The sequence below is a fragment of the Sceloporus undulatus genome, chromosome 3 (assembly GCF_019175285.1).
Source record: "Sceloporus undulatus isolate JIND9_A2432 ecotype Alabama chromosome 3, SceUnd_v1.1, whole genome shotgun sequence".
NCBI classification, from domain to species: domain Eukaryota; kingdom Metazoa; phylum Chordata; class Lepidosauria; order Squamata; family Phrynosomatidae; genus Sceloporus; species Sceloporus undulatus.
Window position 1 is genome coordinate 75817345 of NC_056524.1, and position 16214 is coordinate 75833558.

At 42.0% G+C, this 16214-nt stretch overlaps 1 protein-coding gene and 1 long non-coding RNA gene across 2 annotated transcripts in view; one reads left to right on the plus strand and one right to left on the minus strand.

Annotated features, from left to right (window-relative positions):
- Window positions 1-1514, plus strand: part of LOC121925216 — a 5467-nt gene extending 3953 nt beyond the window's left edge. Inside the window, exon 3 of the long non-coding RNA XR_006102823.1 lies at window positions 1154-1514. This is a non-coding gene — a long non-coding RNA (uncharacterized LOC121925216). The remainder of the gene's footprint in view (window positions 1-1153) is intronic.
- The window catches only part of USP9X (ubiquitin specific peptidase 9 X-linked), a 361613-nt gene that overhangs the window by 294989 nt on the left and 50410 nt on the right, over window positions 1-16214 (minus strand). The gene's annotated exons all lie outside the window — the stretch shown is intronic.

The window sequence follows — 16214 nt, forward strand, 5'->3', positions numbered from 1 at the left end:
ATTAAAATACAAACTGTTTACAATAAAAACACATTAAAAACAAACCAACAGTAAAAGCCCCAAAGCCCAACCTCTTGGCCACGAAAGAGGAGGGAGGCCCACAGGATATTTACTCGGGGAATGCCTGTTGGAATAGGAAGGTTTTAAGGTCCTTCCTAAATTGGGCCAGGGTAGTGGACGAGCGGAGCTCTGTGGGCAGCGCATTCCAAAGGGCTGGGGCAGCTATGGAGAACGTCCTCCAAGTGGTGGAGACTAATCTAGCCCCAGGCACCTTCAGTAGCTGCTGCCTGGACGTTCTGAGGGTGCGAGGCGGAATGTACGGGGAGAGGCGGTCCTGTAGGTATCCTGGGCGTACTACGTACTAATATGATAACGAGCAAAATCTTGGAAGGCAGAAGGGTTTCTACCCTGGTCAGGACTGGGCAGAAGGTAATAACGATAAGTATATAATGATGTATAGAATTTTTTTTTCTCATGTGTTATAATGAACTTATACTAATATATAATTTTTCAATTCTCACTTGCCTTACTTTAGAGTAAAGCTGATAACACTGTTTAATCAAGACATGATGCACAGAAACTATCATATATATATATATATATATTATATATATATATATGTTGTTAACTGACCTCAAGTTGATCTCGACCCATGGCAACCCTGCTGATGAGACATCTCCAAGCCCCTCTGTCCTCCACTGCTCTGCTCAACTCCTGCAAACTCATACTCGTGATCTCTTTAATAGAGTCCATCCATCTTGCATGCAGTCTTTCTCTTTCTACTTCCCTCTACCTTTCCTAGCATACTGTTTTTTCCTATGACTCATGCCTTCTTGTGATGTGTCCAAAGTACGACAACCTGAGTTTTGTCATCTTGGCTTCTAGGGAGATTTCTGGCTTGATCTGCTCCAGGACCCATTTGTTTTGTCTTTTTGGCTGTCCATGGAATCCTTAGCACTCTTCTCTAGCAACACATTTTGAATGAGTTGATTTTCCTCCTATCCTCCTCCTTTACTGTCCAGCATTCAGATCCATACATGGCAATAGGGAATACAATGGCTTGTACAATTCTAACTTTTGTTCTCAGTTGTATGTCTATACCAGTCACTTGGTTTACAATATTTTATTTTGTTTTATTGTTGTTTTTATGCAGGTAAAGGATCACACAGATGATGAAGGGGCTGGAACAACTCTGCTTACAGGCAAAGTTACACTACTTAGACCTTTCCAGATGAACTGTGCAAAAAAAAAAAATCTCCTCCTGACTTTTATATGTGTGTATGGGTTTGTATGGTTGTTGCTTTTAATTAGTTTTTATTTACTTATTTAATTTATATCCCATATTTCTCCCAGCAAGAAATCCAAGGCTACTTAAATCAAGATTTGATCAAGATACAATTAAAAACCTGATACAGAATTTTTTAAACAACAAATTATGTTTTTAAAAATTCCATAATTTATAACAGCATGAAACCATTTAAAGTTATAAATGCAGAGCGAGCCCATGAGTGAACACACATACATACTTTCATGTCCATCCAATACAACATAATAAAATATTATAAATAAAGTGACTCAAATGTCTGTTTAAATAAAAATGTCTTCTTCTTATTGTTGTGTGCCTTCAAATAGTTTCTGAGTTGTGGTGACCCTATCACTATCACATGGTTTTCTTGGCAAGATTTCTTCAGAGGAAGTTTACCATTGCCTTCTCCTGAAGCTTACAGTCTGTGACTTGTCCAAGGTCACCCAGTGAGTTTCATTCCAACCGTGGAACCAAACCCTGGTCTCCAGGGTCATAGTCCAACACTCAAACCGCTACACCATGCTAGCTCTCAAAAAGGGCTTTATCAGCTGGCAAATGGAGAGAATTATTGGATAGGCTGAGGCAGGAGTGGGAATTATGCAACCCTTCAGATTTTGGTTTGGACTGTAGCTCCCAGCAGTCCTAACCAGTGTAGTGAGGAATGCTGGGAGTTTAGACTTGCAAAGATGTAGAACCTGTGGACATCCTGAAGCAGGACTTCACCACTGACTGTACTGGCTGGAGGTTGATGAGAATTGGAGCTCAATAATATCAGGAGGTCCAGAGGTTCCCCATACCTGGCTTAAGGGGATGGCCTGTCAAGCAGGCCACTTGGCATGTTAGTGGCATTTTGAAGTGCCCTGGTGAAGAAATGGAGGCTATACTTGCATCTTCTCAGAGGCAGCCCTGGGCTCTGCTTTACTCACACAAAGAGCAGGTTTGCAGCTGCTTGGTTCCCTTAGTTTCCTGAATAAAGACTGGGGTTGTCAGAGCACTTCACTTAGGATTGTAATGGCCATGTGAAGATGAGTATGGCAATTCCTATGATTCCTCGCTCATTGAATGAGCAAATCCAAAGGGACTCTGGACAGTATATCCGTCTTGGAGCAAAACTGATCTTACTGATTTAATATGACTGTTGGGAATAAAACCTCTTGATCCCTTTCATTTGGGTTCAGGAACAGTTTTGAAACAGGCCAGCATTTGTCACACAGATACAATGACTTCTATCAGGAAATGGAGAGGAGGAGGGCAGCATTTTTATTAGTTTTGCTGGATATCTCAGTGACACTCAGTACTATCACCCATGAGCCTTGGAGACACTATTTTTTTCTATAGTGGTTTATATTTTTCTGGGCATTCCCAGCAGGTGGTGTACGGATTACTGCTTGACCCCCTAGCTGTTGATCTGATGGGTCTCTTTTATCTCCTATGCTCTTCAACATCTACATGAGACTGCTGGGTGAGATTATCAGGAATTTTGGAATCACTCTCATCAACATATTAACAATGTTGACAGCTATATCTCTCCTTTTGAACTTAAACCAGGAAAGAAGTGGTAGTTCTAAAACACTGCATGCAGATGATCAAACTGAGGCTTAATCTTGGTAAAGCAGGGGCCCTGTTGATCATTATTGATCAAACTGATCATGGGATTTGGAAGTGCAACTTGTTTTGGGTAGAGTAACACTCCTGAAAAACACGGCTATACAGTTTGGGAATGTTCATTGTTTGAGGCCTGCTTCTTGACTGCTCAGGTGGTGGTGATGGGCACTGGCCAGGAGGGAATTGCTCAGTTTTGTGTAGTGTGTTAGCTGAATTCTTCTGGTTCAGGGAGGATCTGGCCACAGTGATTCATGTGTTAATCACTTTTCATTTAGATTATTGCAATGAACTATAAGTGGGGCTGTCTTTGAAAAGTGTTTGGAAACTAAGAGTACAGCTAGTAAAAAAAGGCAGTGGCTGGACTTTTGACAGGCATGCCAGTTGCAAACTGTATCATACCACACAGTTTCATTAGTGTCCTTTCTGTTTCTGGCCACAATTCAAGGTGTTGGTTTGGAATCAAATGGCCTGGGCCCAGGTTATTTGAAGTCTTGCCACCTTTCATATGAATCTGACTTACAATAATCATTGGAGGCTGTGTTAATCCACCTCCAGAGCTTGGATATTTTGGTTTCTTTTAAGTTAGAACTCCCAGAATCTTCCAGTCATCACAACAATTTGCCATTCTAATTGGGGGATGCTTGTGGTTGTAGTCCAAAAAGGTAACTTCTCTAAACTCTGAACTGACACAGAAGGATCAGATGTTTGACTTTGTAAGTGACTGCATTTTCCCTTCTTCTGTGAAGGACATATACAGTACATATTTTGACTTCTGTGTGGATACTTCACTGGCTACAAAGTAAGTTTAATAACTCTTAGAACAACTGAGATTTCAGCTTTAATAGTAGCAAAGCTACAATTCTTTGATTACTTCAATGGGATCCCCCTGAGGTATGTCTCTAGTTCCATTTTGTGTTTCAGCATATCTGCCAGAAAAGGCTGTTGGCTCCCATGTCAGCAGAATGCTGAGTCTGTCCCAGGTTTTAGACTGAATTTTAAGAACTATCCAAGCTGGTGAACCCATTTGCAGGATAGAGTTAATCCCTTTGGATAGTTCCTTTCAAATTCAGACTCCCAAAGTGGACTCAGTGCCTCACTGGCATCCACGCCAGCACCCTCCACATGTTCTGCAAGAACAGGTTGTTGCTGTTATTGTGTGCTTTCAAGTTATTTCTGATTTAAAGCAACCCTAAAGCAAACCTATCATGGGATTTTCTTTGAAAGATTGGTTTCAGAGGAGGTTTGCTATTGCCTTCCCCTGAGGCTGACGTGACTTACCCAAGGTCACCCAGTGGGTTTCATGGCGGAGCAGGGAATTGAACTCTGGTCTCCAGAGTCAGAGTCCAATGCTCAAACCACTAGAAAGAACAGATACAACTGTGAAATGTGGCAGGGTTAACAGAGTATTATGTCACATGTAGAACAATAAAGAACAGCTTGCTTCCACTGGGAAATAATCATCCCAGATAATTCCTGAGACACATACTGAACAGATCGGTGAGACTCCTGGGGACAGCTTCACACGTGATATTAAGAGTAGTTTATAATCTAGAATGTGTTGCCTGCAGAACTTGAAAAACATTACTTTTGAGACTGGATTGCCCAGAGGTTAAACTACAATTACCAGAATGACTGTGCTGGCTGGTGGATTGTGGGAGGTGTAGCCCAAAAGTAATTTTTCTAGTACTTAGGAAATTTATAACTACTACTATTGCACATTTATAGAGGACATATTTCTGAATTAATACTTTTATGATATTCCTGACAATTGTGAAGCAGAGTCAGGTTTTATCAGGTCAGAGCACTGATACTTTTTGATTAGCAAGGATATTATCATCTCATACATCTCTCAGGCTTCCCTTTTCCCTCTGAGGTAGCTGCAGTCCCCAAATTTACTGGGATGGGTGTCACGAATGGGGTATTCTTGCAACTAGATATTGTTGCTGTAATGCAAAGAACTTTGGGTTGCGTTGGTCTTGAAAGTACAATTTAAAACCATTAGCTTTACATAAGACCCACTCTTGAGACCTACTTGAACTAGTTTGTCTATATGGATCAGCAGTTGCCTGAACAGCCAGGTCTTCTTTGTAATATGATGGTGTCATGATGAGGATCTGTGCTTCTAAATCTACCACTAAAATTGTTCATGTTAGTATTTTATTGTAATTTTGACAACAGCGACAGTACATGAAAAGGCAGTATTTTATGTGGAGGGCACTAGAAGATGAAATCTAGACAATGACAGCTACCTACAAACAGCTGGTTTGTTCACAGGAGAGGCACGATTTGAACTAAGGGTTTCCTGATTTGTTCCTGTGTCTCTTAGCAACTGTATTGCACCACTGCACAATGTCCTTAGTGGAGAATAGAAAGCACAGGATTGGCCTATGTAACTATTTGTTTACATCAGTTTACATTCACTTCAGAGATGCTGGAAATGCCAAAATTGACTTTTGTATCTTTTGCAAAACCGCTTGAAAATAAACTTGGGAGCCAGTGTTCTGGATGCTTGTGTTTGCACTATGAGATCTGTAGTGCACAATTTTTCCATTAGATGTCTCTAGTTTCCTGCAGTTGTGAAAGGCAAAGCAACAACCAGGGCAGCCGATGAATATTGACTAAAGACAGAATTAGAATATGGTCCCTAAGGTTTCTCAGGACAAAGTACCAAACTGCCTAGAAATTTAAGTGGGAGAAACCATAAAAATAGCAGTAGGTTGAAAATCAGAAAGCGTCATTTTGCTAGAATGATTTGCCCTAAATTATGGCCATAAATTGAGTTTAGGTTATGAATCTGGCTATCCCATTGTTTTGAAACTGCAGAAAAGCAAAGTTTAGAAATGTTACCTTTTGGACTATATCTTCCATAATCCCCAGCCAGCAGTGCCATAGAAGATGGGGATTCTGAGGGTTGTAGTCTCAAAAATATCTTTTCAAAGCTCAATAAAGAAATCCATGCAGTTTCAAAGAGCTTGATCCTGTCCTATATTTTGCTTTAATCCATTTTAACCAAAAGGTTTTTAATGACTTTAAATGTTCAAGAAACTGGGTGGTTTACCCGGCCAGCTTTGTTTTGAACTGTGGAAGCCCAAGGGATTCAATCACAGCCTTTTCAGAACAATGAGGCTTATTCTACCAAAGGACCTTTTCAAACATTAACGAGGGAAACAGATTAGATTCTCTGGAAAAGAATCTCCTTAAGTGTCATTCTGCTTGTTTTTCAAAAGGATTACAAGGGCAGCTTGCGCCCAAGGTCAGGCAGTGCATCAGTAGCAGTACTGCAATGAGATCATGAAATGTGCAGTCATCAGAAAACATCATCCCCCCTCATAGCCAGCCATCAGTATTTTGATGGACCTTAGGGTTGGGCATGGGAGTAGCATAGGTTAGAAGCTCCTGTTCATTGTTCCAATCAGTGGGTTATATGCCCTTCTGCAATATACTCCTTTCCCTTTTCTTTCCACATAGCTTTCCAGTTCTTCCCCAAGAGGCACTCTTCTTTCAGTTCCCCTGAGGCTGCTGATATCTCTCATTTGGGCATGAGTGATGCCATTTTGGCTACTAAGGGGTTGTTCCCACTGGGAAAAGCCTCGAATTCTGATTCAATGTATGTGCCCCTAGTTCTCACTGGAAATCGATCCCAATCTTCATTGGATTGATTCCAGTGGAAAAAAACATGGGGCAAACACCAAAAGCCCGGGGTATTTTAGTAGCAAGTTTTTGGTGGTTCTTTTGGCAAAAATCAATTCTGATGCAAATCCTAACAGTGGGAGCACCAGGTCAGAACCGATTTTTTAAAAGAGGAGGGACAAATGGCAGGAGTGTGCATGTCGTCCGTCCCCAGGGATGTCACACACACCGCCAGTGCCACCTTTTGGGGTCTTTTTTTTAAAAAAAATTAAAACTAAGCACAAAAGCGATAGATTGACAAAGCAACTACTTGTAGAAACAAGTAGTTGCTAAGCCATTCTAGCGATTTTGCGATTAGTTTTTTTTAAAAAAAGTCTCCCCCCTCCTCCCCCCACTTCATTCCTTGATGTCCGCGTTCCCCCCGCCCAGCCTTGCCACCATCGTCCTCCTCCTCCTCTCTCCGCTGGGTGGTCATTCAGGCGGGGGAGGGATGGAGGGAGGGACTGGGAGAGCCGGTGGTGGGTGCCATCTCTGCCCTCCGGGGTGCCTCCTCCTTCTCCTTTGAAGCACCCACCTCCCTTGGGCAAGTCACATTCTCTCAGCCTCAGACCAGGGAAGGAGCCAAGGCAAGCATGGAAGGGGCCATGTGCGGGCCGGGGGGGGGGGGGGGGAGCATGGAGGCCGGGGAAGGGGCCAAGGCCAGGTTGGGGAGCAGGTGGGGATGAAGGTCCGTGCAAAAAAACAGCGATTCCAAAAGGTCCCCATTCATATGTGGATGAGGGATCTTTTGGAATCGATTTGGCATAGTGGAGCAGAGCCGGATCGAGATTGGGATGTTTCAGTAAGTTGGAATGAAGCCATATAAAGAGGCATTGGAGAGCATTGGACTATGACTCTGGAGACCAGGGTTCAAATCCTGGCTCAGCCATGCAAACCCACTGGATGCCCTTGGGCAAGTCACACTCTATAGCCTCAGACGATGGCAATGAAAACCCCCTTCTGAAGAAACGTGCTACGAAAACTCCATGATAGAGTCACCTTTGTGTCACCGTAACCTGGAAATGACTTGAAGGCACACAACAACAGCAAAGAAACATTTGATGAAATAGTCTGTTTGGACTATAATCCCCAATATTCTCCAGCCAACACTGCCAGAATCCGTGTTAACTGGAGGAATCTGGAAATTGGGTTCCAAAAAGTAACTTCTCTAAACTCTACAACTGGATTCAGAATTAGGATGGAGGAAACAGTGGGAATGATAGCAGAGAATTCACACGATCATTTCAGATAACTGGCTGTTCAGTTTTGGCTGACAAAACTGTATGGTCAGACTGAATATAATCCTTCACAAACAGTTACATTAATTGAAGCCAGATTCTATTGATACTGTGGAGTTCGCTTTTCAAGTTTCTTCATCTCCCGCTCAGTCCATTAATGTGCTGCTGCTATTTTCCAGTAGAAGAATACGAAGAGTGGGAAAGAAGCATCTATTCTTTGCTGCTGGCTTACTAAAAGTAATTAAGGATGCACGTAAATGTTTAAGTGAATGAAAGTCTCTAAGGCAAAGAGACAAGGCTAGGGGAAAAAACCCTGTAAAGCACTAATTACATTAATTGCAATCAATTTGGGAGTTTTCCTCCTCTGCTCCTCTTATGTCAATAATCTTCTGAAAGTCACTTGCCATGAAACATGTCACCTTTTGGGTCTAATGCATCATGACTTTACTTCATTTAAGTGAATAGCCCAAGAGTAGCAGGATTATGCCCATCTTGACCTTTTGCTCTCCCTTGTCATGACTATCTGTTGACGTCCATAAAACAGAAGTACTGTAGTGCTTTTGCAACTGATACTGATGAGGCAATCATATACATTTCTCTGCAAAAGTTATGTAATACCTAGTACCACAGCCTCAAGAACTTCCCTGTGTGTGTGTATGTGTGTGTGCAAGTAAGGTCAGAAACTGTAAAAGCTACCCTGCACAATCACTATTTGGAGTGGAACAGGGTTGGTTCTCACTTCAAAAGTCCTTAGAGATCATTGCTTAATTCTTCTCTTTTGCACTGGATGGCAACTATGTTGTTGTTGTTGTTGTTGTTGTGTGCTTTCAAGTCATTTTCCACTTTATGGCAACCCTATCATGGGCTTTTCTTGGAAAGATTTGTTCAGAGGTGTGTCATTGTCTTTCCCTGAGGCTAAGAGATTGTGACTTGCCCAAGGTCATCCAGAGGGTTTCATGATGGAGTCAGGAATCAGACCCTAGTCTCCAGAGATAGTCCAGTGCTCAAACCACTACACCATGCTGGATCTAACCATTCTTTTAGATGGCAGAAATAGAAAACACTGCACAAGAAGAGAATCAACTAATCTGAAATGGGGTATGGGTGGAGAATTCTACAGGTACCATGGCCTGCCAGAAAGACAAGTGGGTTGGAGAGAAAATCAGCCCTAAGCAATGCTTAGAAGCCAGAATAACCAAGCTGAGAGTATTGTACTTTAGCCATATCATGACATGACATGATTTATTAGGAAAGGCAAAAAAGGAAAAGAGGAAGATTGCATTACAGGTGAATTGATTCAATCAAGGAGGCCATAGCTGAGCAGGACTGTTGATGAAAGGGTATCTTGGAGGTCTCTCATTCATAGGTTGAAAATGACTTGACATCAATCAACAACAAACACAGGGACACCACAATATGCAAGCGAAACCCATTACCTGCCTCTGTTGGTTTCCACTAAGTACTGGGACAGCAACACAGTATCCCCCAAACAGTCACAATCAGTGCACAGTCACATTTTGGCTTCAGTGTTTTCTTCATAGATAGTCAAACTCCCATGTGTAACCTGTGAAGATGACATATGGCCCATAGCCTAATTTCTCATTCCAAAAGTACTCTGCAACTAATTGATTGATGTGTTGATGTGTGCTTTCAAGTTATTTCAGACTTACAACAACCTTAAGGTGAACTTGTCATGCGGTATTGTTGGCAAGATTTATTCAGAAAGGGTTTGTCTTTGCTTTACTCTGAGGCTGAGAGTGTGTGACTTGCCCAAGGTCAGCAAGTAGGTTTCTATGGCCAAGGGGGAATTTTAACCCTGGTTTCCACGGTTGTAGTCCACACTCAAACTACTACACCACACTGGCTCTCTGTTCAGTTAATACCTTTGGCAAATGTCAGCTGACTTTTTCCTGGCATTCCACTAGATGAGGAGGAAGACGGAAAGAGAGTGAAGGAGGTGACAGAAAGACAAAGTAAGTGAGACAGAGGAGAGGAGTAGCCATGTGAGGTTTTGGTTCTAGCCCTTGCTTTAGCTTTGCCCTACACTATCTCTGACATATTACCTTGGAGAGAATCTGGCCCTGTACAGAATAAACTTCTGTTGTGTTGGGAGTGTAACAAAATGTGGTGAAATTGAGTGAGACAAAATGGTGATGGGTTGCTGATGGAGGGAGAGGAGGATATAATTGTAGGTCTGCAGTATGACCATTCATAGTTGGGGTGATAACATGGCAATTAGCACAGATGATTAGCTGGTGTTCTCTGAATGGAAGCTAATGACTAGAAATCTATTTTCCTGCCTTTGGAAAACAACTGCTTTTAGTTATAGAGAACAGCATAGTAACAGGGTGTTGTTGTAAAATTTGAACTGGAAGAGGGAGGGTGGAGGGGAAACAATGTTGAGCAAGTACAGGAGTTTTCTGGCCTGGTATTAACAGTTATTCCCCCACGGGGCCCCTGTTCTGTTTGCAAGCAGCACAAATCTTAAAAGATGCCATAAGTCTCTTATCCTAGACAAATTAAGTCCTTCTGGAACTTCTCACTTTTTAGCAACATGAGCCTTATGCTGGAGGGAGATCAAAGAAATTGGGCATCTTTAGTTTGAATACAGTGGCTTTCAGGGTCTTTGGCAAATCTTCTAGGTGTTATTGTTCCATTTTGTCTACCTACACTCACACGTTGAGGACATATTGAACAGATAGTAACTCTCTTGTACACACAGATATATAGGTAGGCCAGGGATGAAATTGTGTGCCCTTGCCAATGTTGTTGGACTGCCACTCCCAGGCAGTATAGGCCATGATGTGGAATACCGGGAGTGGCAGTCCAGCATATCATCATTCCCTGTTCCTGAGCTAGGTGAAAGGGACTACAGTTCAGAAAAGCAGGGAGGCAACCCGATACCCTCCAGATGTTTAGGACTAGTGTTTCCATTATTGTTGACCACTAACCATGCTGACTGCAGCTTGTACTCCTAGGGGCTGAACTCATGGATAGGATACCGTGGGCCAACTCCAGTACCTACTTGGGGCAGTGTGCTGCCATACTATGAAACCGTCTTCACTAACCCCCCCCCCCTACTTTCCAGTGCCTCTGTGTTACCTGTTACCATGGCCTGTAATGGTGGAAACCGGGCACTTGCATTCTCCCATGTCGCCAGGCACCCTCTCCTGATGTCAAAGGCCTTGACTGGGTCTTCACAGGGAATGCAGTGGTAGAGGCAGGTAAGAGGACATGCGGCCGTGAGGTCAGCTGGCTGTTCTGGCAGAGTTTCCAAGAAATCAAAGACCACTTTAATAATGATAACATCCTATGACATCCAGGGATTTGCAGTTTAGGGAAGAATATTTAGAATTCTCAGCCAGAGATCTCTAGTGACTCACCAAACAAACTTCAGGCTTCCTCAGGATATAACCATAACATTTAAAGTGGAATCATAGCACTATAATAGTGTAATGTGCAAGCTCCATATGTTAAAACTAGACATTCCATGTAGTTATTATTCTATATGGACAGAAAGTTATGTTTGTCTACCCCTGGAAGAGAACATAATGGGATTTGTCACAAATGTTCTACAATTATTCTGAAGCAGAAGAAACCCTAATAACTAATTTTCTCCCTCTTTGAGCAGGGTTCAGAAAGCTAGTGGCCTTTTATACTAGATTACAATTCCCATCATCCTTTATAACTGATCGTAATGCCTGGAATAAATGGAAATTTTAGTCCATCTGCATCTGGAGAACTGTAGGTTCCCAATTTCTGGTCTATATATTTACACAGTGTTTCAATGAGTCATTTTACAAAAAATAAAAAAATAAAAATACCCCTCTCCATTCTAGGATGTGGGGAGAATACAAATAGTCTATTGCAATCACACTCTTGGAAAAAATGCATAGCAATGTTTCATAATCCAGACTGCAATTCCTGGAAAATTAAGAGGTAAATTTCCTCTATGGCCACTGATCCAAAATCCCCCTGAGCTAATAAAACTAGGTCAGTCAATTGGGCTTATGTTTGGATTATTTCAAATTATATCCCTAAAGATATGTGAAAAGTAACGAAACAAAACAAAACAAAAAACCTTGATGAAAACACCTTCAAAAGTGAGAATGTTCATATTGTCTTGCTTAAGGTGTGAGAGAGAAAAGTTAAAATTTGTCTTCCTTCTATTGTGTTTATATGTTTTAGAGGACTGCAAAGATCTGGTTTGTCAATCAACTAATACTAATTACGTTAATTATATTATAGGGAAGTTGAAGATGTGGGGCCACTACAGATGGGCGGCTCCCAGAAGGGGAAAAAAAAAGCCCCGAAAAGGGGTTTCCTTTTGCATTTTGGAAGGGGCGCCTTAGGCGTGCTGGCATGCCATGATGACGCCCCTTCTATGCAGTGCCATTTGGGCACTGCGCCCAGCATGCATCATCATGGTGCACTCCGTGTGGAAAGGTGTGCACCAAGATGGCACCTGGGTGGTGTGGTGAGGGCTCAGAGCATGCAGACGCTCAGCCCTCACCTCACATACAGGCCGACAACCCCATACAGAGTGCTGTCTTGATCTGGCGAAATGTAGCTTACTTATTCTAGCTACTGACAGCATTATTTGGAAACCTCTGCGTAAATAAATAAATACCCTGTTTACTGTTAAGAGCAAAAGCAAACTAAAAAGGGAAGAACTCAAGGGAAGAGAAGGGGAAAAGCCCCTTTCTTTTAAAAAAGAGGGAGAGGGGGAGAGATAGCTCTTCTGTTTCCACAATTGTACTGAGTCACTTTTTTTTCCAATTCACACAGGAAAAAAGATGAAACATACAAAACATTTGTAGCCCAAAATATTTTGCTTGGGTATCTGTTATCAATGAACTGCCAAACCTAAATCACATACAGTATTTGATAACACACATTTTAAAAAGTGGCAAATCACAGTGTCAGCTTGTAAGCCACCCCTGCCTTGTCGGAGAGATGGCAAATCTGCCCTTGGTTTAGTAGTCCATAACCAGCTGCCCAACACTCTGAACTTACTTCGGGTCTCTGGTGAATTTCACAGACATCTGTAAAATAGACCTTAAGCTCACTGAGTTTCCAAACATTTCACATTGCTTGATTCTGAATAAGAATGCGTAGGATTGCACTGCAATTTTGGAAGAATGGTTGGATGACTGGGAGTGTGGAAGCAACTTGTAGGCCTGTGAAGTCACAAACATCAGTCAAAGTCCATACCCCATTAATGAAGTACTGGTGAACCTCAGTCTATGGAAGACCCCATTCCTCCAGATTCTCCTCAAGCCCTCTTTACTGTGCATTCTCCTTCCCACCTGACAAAATTCTGAAATCTATTATCAATAGCTGACCAGAAACAAGAGATTTTCCCAGCCAAATGTCTCTTATCTCCTATCCTACAGAAGCGAGTTCTCCTTGCTCATCCTCTTCCCTGCATTGTGTTTAGCCTTCTAAAAAGTCTCTGCTGGTTCCAGAGTCTAACAGTCAAATTGCAGAAGGCAGCATTTTGAGGTCTAACCTTACCCTTCCCCAGCACTCTTCAATTTCAAATACCACTGATGACTAAAAATGGGCCAGGTTTTCAGTGATAGCAATACTGGATTTGGAAAACACTATCTCATTCTATATGTAACTAGATTGTTGGAACTGTATATAATCTAGAGCCGAGACTTGTGAATCCATTCAGTATAACTTTGGTCTTGCAACTGATGCCTATGTGCAAGCAGTCGGACTGTTTGTTTTTCTAAAAAAAGAAGGAAAATTAAAGGTTTTATGGGCTTATCTGGTGTAGTGCTTTCAAACCACATTTCCCCTTTGGCTTTGGCTTTGAGCTAGGAGGTATAAAGGCAAGAAGGTTTCTGTATATCTACTACAGGGGTAGGCAACCTGCGGCCCACGGGCCGGATGCGGCCCGGCAAGGCCTTGGGACCAGCCCCTGCCCGGTCCTGCCGCCGATTGCCGCCGGAGCCTTTGGCCTCTCGCGTGAGGGCGCGGGGCCTTTGGCCTATCAGGAGGAGGCGGGCAAGGGAGGGCAAGCGGCAGGCAAGCGGGGCAATTGTCTATAGAAGCTTCAGAAACATGCATTTATATTAACATTTTTTTAAAAATCAGCAAATTTTTTCATGTGTCCTCCAATTTTTTTTTAAAAAAGTATCCTCCATTGGAAATTTTTGTCCTACATTTGTCCTGATTTATTTATTTAATTTTTTTTAAAAAAATTATTTAATTATTTATTTTTTGGCTTCGGCCCCCCAGTTGTCTGAGGGACAGCAACCCGGCCCCCGACTCAAAAAAGTTGCCTACCCCTGATCTACTAGTTCCTTACACAAGGGAATTCTAACAGCTGCAGTTTTCTTTGCAAAGCCAGTGAAGTTACTGGATCCGTTTCCTCTTTCACACCCTGTCATTCTATTTTATTCTTATAGTTCATTCCCTACCTAGTTATTCTTGATAAAAAGTGAAAGTGACAGAAGCTCTCCTAGAGCCAGGAAAGCACAATCCTCTAAATGAATTTCCAATGTAAATCTGAGGTCTTGTAGGCGTAGCTGGACTACAGCTCCTACTTTTTCATGCTTTGGGGGGTTAATGGGAGATGTAGTCCTTAAATAGGATCCATTCTTCTTCTTTTTCTTCTTCATCTTTTTGGCTGCTGCTGTTTGTCTCCCTTGCCCCATGAGAGATGTAAAAACTTAGTCCAGGCCAGAAAAACTTAAAATAGCTTTCAAGGACATGAGCTCTGAGCTGTACTGCCTGAGCTGCAAAATACCTTTGGCTCTACAAAACTTCTTTTATTCTCCCCCACAACCAATCTCTGTGTGTCACAAATACCATCCAAGAGCCAAGGAAGATTTCCCTCTATTATCAAGGCAATTCAGAGCCTAATTGGGGCTCAAGGGGGCTTGGTCCTAAAACCTATTTTCAGCATTATGTGCAAAAGAGAGTTCCTGTGGGCACCTACAGAATGCTCATCATTCCCTCCCTAGTTATTAGCAGCTCATATTTATGGGATCAAGGAAGAGGACTTCCGTATCTCCAAATATAAAATTCAAGCTGGCTTGAGAGATGGCATGTCTTATTTTTAGGCATTAAGCACTTTGTTTTAGGGAGAACGCTGGGAGCCTTTGATGTTCCCTACAGTGCAGATTAAAAGGAATATTATGGCTGTTTAAATCAAAGATCATCAGACTTTTTCAGAATAACCTTCCAAGTCTGAGGATGCTGTCCCTTGTGCATATTTATATACTTGGAAGATGATCCAGTGATAGCAATAAGCACACACAGAGATCAGTAGAACTAACTTCCGTCATTTTCAGGCTGCATATCAGGGCCACCTTGAACATAGTTGCTTCCAAGATCAGTTAACTATTTGTTTTGATTTGATTAATTTGCTTTGTATCCTTTCTTTCTCCCTAAACAGGGAGATATTTTAAAGCACACAAATAAAAATGTGTGTGTGTGTATGTCTGCACGCACACCTTCAACTTGCCTGTTGATGTATGATGACCCTCTTTAATTATATTTTGAAGCCAACTTGCCCTGGAAGAAAGGACGTATATAAATCAAATAAATATATTTAGTACAGACTATTTGACTGAAAATGAGTATAGAAATCACCTTTATTACTTACATTATGTGTAATCAGCTATCACTCTGTTCAACTAGTGTGCAGGAATAATAACACAGTGAAATGCATTTGCTAGTTGGAAGTATTTTCCCATTCGCTTCTGTTTTTTCCTATCCAAAATAAAAATCTAGCTGTCTGATCTGTACCCAGGCATATGCAGAGCTTAGAATCATCACTTTTCTGGATTGTAGGTGTATGTGCCATGAAGGCACCTGTCAAATTTATGGCAACCCGACCCCATGATTTTCACAGAGTTTTCTTAGACAAGGAATACTCTCACAGATGGTCTGCCATTACCTTACTCTGAAATATAGCCAAAGGCATCTGGTATTCATTGGCAGTCTCCCGTCCAAGTACTATCCAGGGCTGACTCTGTTTAGCTTCCTAAATCAGATGAGATCTGGTAAATCCCATCTGAATTGTGACAGAGACCCTCTTCCTCTGGAGAGCCTTTTTCTTGGTGTGGTGTTGGGCTCTTTCTCTTATTTTCTTTACATTTAGGAATCAGTTTCTTCCATGGAAACATGGCAACTAACATAGGAAGCTGCCTTATACTGGATCTGGTTATCAGGGCAAATCAGTACTACCTACCTTTATCGTCTGGGGCTGTCCCAGCCTTGCCCATGGGTGCTACAGACTGAACCAGGATCCTGTCAGCATGCAAAATACAAGCATATCACTGAGCTAATGGCTTTTAATACAACATAAAACTTCATTATTTAATTCTGAATTGATACATGGCATATAGGTTGTTAATTGGAGACAAAATGTTGGATGC